This window comes from Arachis hypogaea, chromosome 12 (genome assembly GCF_003086295.3).
Source record: "Arachis hypogaea cultivar Tifrunner chromosome 12, arahy.Tifrunner.gnm2.J5K5, whole genome shotgun sequence".
Taxonomy (NCBI): domain Eukaryota; kingdom Viridiplantae; phylum Streptophyta; class Magnoliopsida; order Fabales; family Fabaceae; genus Arachis; species Arachis hypogaea.
In genome coordinates this window covers 77,613,642-77,614,244 of record NC_092047.1, presented here as the reverse complement: position 1 = coordinate 77,614,244, position 603 = coordinate 77,613,642, and the positions used below count along the sequence as shown (strand labels likewise).

General features: G+C 35.5%; 1 non-coding gene across 1 annotated transcript; it reads right to left on the bottom strand.

Moving 5' to 3' along the window:
- On the bottom strand, positions 1 to 104 carry LOC112731263 (small nucleolar RNA R71). Its single transcript, XR_003167050.1, has one exon. It is a non-coding gene; the product is annotated as a small nucleolar RNA R71 (small nucleolar RNA).
- Between the last annotated feature and the right edge of the window lie 499 nt (positions 105 to 603).

Below are 603 nucleotides of genomic sequence, written 5' to 3'. Positions count from 1 at the left end.
AAGCTCAGAATGGAAGTCCAAACCTTCAGACAAAAGGAAGGTGAATCCCTCTATGAAGCTTGGAAAAGATACAAGCAATTGATCAGAAGGTGTCCTTCTGACATACTTTCAGAATGGAGCATCTTATGATATTCTATGATGGTCTGTCTGAATTGTCCAAGATGTCATTGGACCACTAAACTCTGAAATTACTTAACACACATATCAAGGCATCTAATGGTAATAAGAGATGATTAATATTAGCAATTTAAAGGCCCAGGAAACATGTTTTCAATCATAGCACAAAATTAGGAAGGAAAACGTAAAACTATGCAAATAGTATGAATAAGTGGGTAAAGAGTTTATAAAAATCACTCAATTGAGCACAAGATAAACCATAAAATAGTGGTTTATCAACCACTCTGCTGGTGGATCCCTTCATCTGAAGAAAACACCTGCAGAAGCCCAGGAACTCATTGAAATGGCTGTAAATAACTAGTTCATGTATACTTCTGAAAGAAATCTTGTGAATAATGGGATGACTCAGAAAAAGGAGTTCTTGATATTGATACTCTGAATGCCATATTGGCTCAAAACAAAATATTGACTCAGCAAGTCAATATG